Consider the following 6000-nt stretch of genomic DNA (forward strand, 5'->3'; position numbering starts at 1 on the left):
CTGAGGTCTCAATAATTTCCACGAGTTTCTTCTTGACATTTTTGTCATCCTCAACGGCATTCAGCCACTGGGCCTCAGCATGCAGCTTCCTTTTTAACCGTTCATGCCGGTGTGCCTTCAGTTAAGCCTTTACAGAGTAGACCAAAGAAAAGGTATTAAAACATGCTCATTTGCAGAAGTAAAGCTATCCAAAAATAAGCACATTTGATATTACCATGATGAATGATGGCCTATATTTCCCTCAGCATAATCAATCTATGAACAAGTACTTAACACTAAACGTCACGATTCACAACAGACTATAGGAATATAGAAATTAAAACATACTTTCATTGGAAGGCTAATCTCCCCAAATGTGCATCTGAGAGACACAGGAAATCTGTTTTTGGCAATGAACATTAAACTGTACTACACGTCCCTGTTGCCGTACAGTTGTAGCACATGAGATCGACTGATGTGACTTCTCTTCATCTAGTTTTTCATTTTTGCCTTTTATCACTACGTTGTGTATGGACAGAACTACAGTTACAATTTCCTTCAGAATGAATTATTCTGATGAAGTATTACTTATCTTATCTTATATTTCACAGATACATACACACATTCATTGAAACAAAGCTAACAATACATACAGGTGAAACTCGAAAAATTAGAATATCGTGCAAAAGTTCATGTATTTCAGTAATTCAAATTAAAAGGTCAAACTAATATATTTAGTATTTATAAATATATACAAATGCATGATTATACTTTTCAGAGGACCGACATTTCTGTATTTAAAATCCTTTTTTTTATTGATTTCATGTAATATTGTAATTTTCTGAGATTCTGAATTTGGGGTTTTCATAAGCTGTAAGCCATAATCATCAAAATTATAACGTTTGCACAATATTCTAATTTTTCGACTTTCACCTGTACATGACAAAGATGTGACTATAAATACATAACTGAAGCAGGTCTCTCCTCTGATTCACTGTGGGGGGGATGGCCACACTGCCATCAACATCTTAAACCTCTGCTTCAGCCCCGGCGTCCAAAGCAGATGTGGCGGGGAAAGGAACAACGGAATCCTCCAGTTCGGTCTCGTTGCCGGAGGCGATGTTCGCAGTGGCTGGGGGACCACCCCAAACCTGCTCGCACAGTTCAAAGTAGAGGAGCACCACTCTTCCGTGGCTGCTTCTGCGTCCAGTGTCCATTGAATTTCTGTATTTCCCTCTTATTGCCTTAAGTTTCGTTGTCAGATGGGCTCGCGTTACCTACTCCTTCACATGAGGAAACTCCTCGTTGGTCTCGGACGGGTATTGCTCCAAGAATTGCGCCAACATGTCGACATATTTGGACTGGCAAGATTACCAGTCGACATTGTCTTGGGCTTTACTTGCCTTGTAGTCTAACGCGACATTAAGGAGTAACTCAACTTTGCTGTCTGTCCAAACAAACGAACCTCGCGCCATATTTGTTGTTTTGAAAGGAAAAGGAAGTCGCTCGTGTTTGTTGTCGATTCTGATTGGCTTGCATGACTTTATCCTTCTCCCTACACTGCCGCCCATAGGTTTGGCATAGTTATGATGGCACTCGACGGCGTATTTATGCGGGTTGATGTAAACGACAACTTTTTTGAAAAAGATGTTGTGTGCACGAAGTTATTATTGAAAACGGAAGGGGGGAAATATTTGTTTCTCTAAATACCTGGCTATTTGTAAACGTGGCCTAAAATGAGAAATGTTATATTATTTCCTTTAACAGTATTGTTTCTTCACTTTTAATAATGCGACCGTAGCTTATTATTTTTCAGTAAAACTTAAATTAGCCCAAATCTATTTGGTTGTTCGGTCGATGTGGGGAGGGGGGTGATGTGGTCTTACATGCGCTTCATGAGGCACACACGCACACTAGCACACACACACACACACACAAGGTCTCTCGCTCTCCCCCTCTCTGCCCTGCGCACGCTACACGGTTTAGAGCACAGTATGTGCGAGCTCTTGCGCTAGATTCCGGGAGATTTGAACTAATTTGCGGGCATCAGGGAGCTGCTATCAATATCCGGGAGACTCCCGGAACTTCCCGGAGACTTGGGATGTCTGAATTACTCTCAGATTAAGTGCATCTGTATTTCACTCCTTGTAATTGATGGGTTAATGGATGTGTGTTGTTTTGACTAAATGTATGTAATTATTGTTGATGAGCTCACCAGGAAATATTTCATACAACTAGTTTGTGATGACAATAAATAAACAAATTAATAAATAACATGAAACACTTTACATTTTATTGAATATTTCCTTTTCTAACTGAAAAGGAAATTGTCTTCTCATGTGTGAATCGAACATTACTCGGAAATTGGCCACAAAACCGTTGACTGATTGCTGGTCCGGATTGCTGCTATATAATTTACGCCCATTGCAGTCCTCTCCCTGTCAATAGAAGAGTAAACGATATTTTAGCTCTCTCTGTATGGAATCTTTGCGGCTGCATCTCGAGGGCCAGCGAAGATTGCAGCAGAAATCCGTTGCACTTCTGCGCTGAACCAGAGTAGAGCACCAGGCTGGCCATGAGACTTGTGAAGATGGTTGGGGGCGAGTAGTGTTCGGTGCAGTGACTGGTGTGTTAGACAGTCACTGATGGATAAAGAATAAAACTTTCCTTTTTCTCTTTGCAGGACAATATCACGGAGACTGGAGGTTAACAAGGTACTGGAAGCCAGGAACGAGAACGAGGAAGGTAGGTATGCTTTCAAGTATGAGAGGAACCAACAGGAATCAGTCCGAGCTCTAGACGAGACTAGACAAAGTGTTTGTGTGGCAGGTCCTTTTAACATGTGCTGAGGGGATGGGTGACAGCTGGTGCAGATCAGTACTTGGGTGATAGTGATCGCTGTGGCTGAGTGAGGGTGGAGCCTGGTGATTTCCGTGACAGAACCATCCTGCAACCATCAGCCTGAAGGTAGAGGGTTAATAGGTGTTTTGCCGGATGTGTGGGATCTTTCAGAATTATTAGTCCTTTTCTCTGCGAACGTGAGACATAAATGTCATCAATGATGGGAAGATCTATAATTTTTGAGGCAGACCGCTCTATTTTAAGGAACTGACTTCTCTACTAAACTATGGAGCTGCCAAACCAAACCGTAATCGATAAAGTCAACACACTTTCAATCACAGCTCTATAAAAATGTAACACCTACATTTAATCAATGTTGACACCTCCCTTCTTTAGTCTGATAAATTATTTTATTTTATCAGGCCAATCAATTTAATGTTTTGGATCATGTATATAGTGATATATATAGGGATGGATACAAAGTCAGTACTCCCCCCCCCCCCATTGTGCCATGCCAGTCTGACCATTTATCTTTCTTCTATTTTTTTTTTTACAAACCTCTCATCGGGAAAATTAAGCCACCTGTAAGAACTATAAGAACCTTGCCAGAGGGGGCTTCTAACCAACTTCAGGACATTTTTGAGTGCATTGAGAATTCTCAACAACCAATAGAATGTGCTCTGATAAGTTCAAGCATGAGTTTCCTGTGTATTGGCACAAAGCAAAAAAGAAATTCTCTGTTGTATCCAGGCTCAATGGTCCTGTCCGTTTCTCTCACTCTGTCCACTAGAGGACGCCAACACTCCATCTATGGAATCGGTTCAACAGGACCCTCTGGCTCTTTATCAGGAGTCTTGTAGAGAGTGTACTGCGCATCCGTGGGTCCTCGCCACTGTAACCAAGGGTTACAGGCGTCAGTTCGCTGTAAAACCCCCTCCTTTCAATGGGGTCATAGCATCTGTAGCAAAGGGGGATTCAGCTTGGGTGTTGAAAGCAGAAATATTTTCCCCCTTAGAGAAAAGAGCTATAAGACGAGTTTCAGTGGGGGAAACTCAGAAGGGCTATTACTCCTGTTATTTTCTAATTCCAAAGGAAGATGGGGGTTTACGCCCAATAATAGACCTACATGCTCTAAACAAGCACTTCATAAAAGTACAAATTCTAGATGCTCACAGTGGCAGCTCTCACTTGCGCAATCCACCGGGGCGTTTGGTTCACCGCGGTTGATCTCAGGGATGATACTTTCATATAAGCATCTATCCTGCGCACAGGAAATATCTCAGGTTTTCCTTTCAGCTTTCCCGAAGTGTATGAATTTTTTATACTCCCATTTGGGCTCAGCTTAGCTCCACGCATGTTCAGCAGGTGCATAGAGGAAGCGTTATCACTGAGACACAAGGGGCTCAGAATTTTTGCTGATCTGGACGATTATATGATATTTCGCTCAATCTCGGGAGCGCACGGAATGGGACACAGAGATGCTCACATCTCATCTCACAAATTTGGGATTCAGAATCAACTATGCCAAAAGCCAACTGATTCCATCTCAGGAGATAGTGTATCTGGGTTTACGAACTTATTATGTGGCTCACCGCTCTATGCTTTTGGAAAGGAGGATAATGGCATTTTATCAGTGCCTGGCTCGTAGGGTATACTTGGTATCGTTCAGGACATGTCTCCGCCTTTTGGGCATGATGGCTTCGTCACTGTCTGTGGTCCCGCTGGGCTTGCTAAAAAATGAGAGACTTCCAGCGATGGGTAGCAGCAAGGCATCTGTGTCCTCGTCGACACCTCGCCACAAAGTGACTCTGCAGATTGCGTAAAGGCTCTTTATCAGTGGAGAGATCCCTGTCTATTCCAGACAGGGGTTCTGCTGGGGGGCATGTCTCTGAGAAAAGTAGAGACAACCGGTGCATCCCTGATGGGTTGGGGGGCAGTTTCTCAGGGCATATCAGTAAACGGTTGCTGGCCGCCCCAGCTTTGCAAAACTTCACATAAATAAGTTGGAGCTGATGGCAGTCATTCTGGCCCTGAAACATTTTCTCCCATTCTTGGAAGGGTTTCATGTTCTGGTCAGGACAGACAACATGACGGTGGTGGCATATATCAATCGCCAAAGGGGAACTCGTTTGTTTCAACTGCACAATCCAGAGCACAAGCTGATTGTCTGGGGCATCGCACAGTAAGTATCCAAAGGCAGATAAGCAGTTAGATAAGTCCATAGACACGGTAGTGAGTGGCGGGACCAGACATAGGATGTGTGGAGACTGGTGAGTATTTAACTGAGTTCATAATGAGTGTGAACAGGTGCAGCAGGTTAGGATTCAGGTGAGGTGGAATGAGTGGGTGGATCTGTAGGTTCTGGCACTGATGCGCTCAATGGCAATGAAAATTTTAAACTTCAGGCTCACTACAATAATGCACAAGCGATATGCATAGAAAAGAGAATCATGCAAGTTAATTATAAATAACCAGAGTTTGTAGACAGTAGTAGCACAAAAACTATGAAGCCCATATTAGAAGTATCCGCAAAGAGTCGATTTGGCTTTTGCCAGTGTTGTAGGGTGAGTAAGTTCCCTAAAACAGCTTTTAGTCTGTCGCACGGACAAGTGTCACAGACAGGGGCGCAAACCGTCACTCGTTTCTATGCTACTCTGAGGAGCAAACCGTATCTCCACAAAGAAGTCAGAACTCAATGGGTAGCTTCAAAACATTTATTTTTATTCAATTATTAAAAGAGTCTTAGGGAGGTAATTGGGCTAGTCAATGTCAGCCCAGCAGTTCCTCGGTTAATCCAGCAGGGGGATTGGACAATGGAAAGCTAGTTAGCGTCCGCGAAGCAGTTTCTTGTTCTCTCCAGCAGGGGGCTCTGATAATGGAGAGCTAGGTTGCATCAACACAGCAAGTTCTCGTTCTCTCCAGGAGGGGGCTTGGGCAGTGGAAGGCTAGTTCGCATCAGTGTAGTCTCAGCCACAGACCTCATGCCCACGAACCGTTGGCTGAACGTCTGATGCATACGGCACACTTTTCTGGAAACACTTCAGGAGTTTCGAAGTCGTGATCTGATTGGTTGAATTCTACAGGATGTCCGGGAGACGTGTGCATCGCGTTCTTTATCAGTCCGCCTGGAAACAAATGCCGTGACGCCAAAACCCCTCGTGGAAGAAGAAAGCCGTTGTA

Source organism: Siphateles boraxobius, unplaced genomic scaffold (assembly GCF_051911475.1).
Source record: "Siphateles boraxobius isolate OS27281-9 unplaced genomic scaffold, OSU_SipBor_1 61, whole genome shotgun sequence".
NCBI classification, from domain to species: Eukaryota; Metazoa; Chordata; class Actinopteri; order Cypriniformes; family Leuciscidae; genus Siphateles; species Siphateles boraxobius.